Source organism: Penaeus monodon, chromosome 21, assembly GCF_015228065.2.
Source record: "Penaeus monodon isolate SGIC_2016 chromosome 21, NSTDA_Pmon_1, whole genome shotgun sequence".
NCBI classification, from domain to species: Eukaryota; Metazoa; Arthropoda; class Malacostraca; order Decapoda; family Penaeidae; genus Penaeus; species Penaeus monodon.
Genome location: NC_051406.1, coordinates 18,847,766 through 18,848,184, shown reverse-complemented (window position 1 = coordinate 18,848,184; position 419 = coordinate 18,847,766).

Here is a 419-nt window from a genome sequence, read left to right as displayed (position 1 = left end):
TACCGCTTAATATGGAAGGCGTCTGGTCCTTTGTTTTGTTACTATCTGCTAATGGTAATTGGAGGTACCATCTGTTAAGCTAGTCACTTCCCACTGGGGTATCTATCTGATCATAACAAACGTCTCTCCAAAAACCATTGTGAATGTTAGTACTCCAACTACAGCATACTACTATTTTTTTTTTAACTAGGACGTTTCTGAGTCCTTTTTCAAAATCGCTTATCAGCTTTAAGCGGAAAACTTACTGCCTGCATACTGCCTACGTTTATCGTAATATAAGGAAATGTCAGTAATAAGATACTAACCATTTAGCTGCTTATTAAATGAACTTTCCAGAAATCATTTTAATACAAAATACTTTCATTCGTACATCATGCAAATTTTCAGCTGGTGCCAAAGTGTAAATAAAACACTAGCTA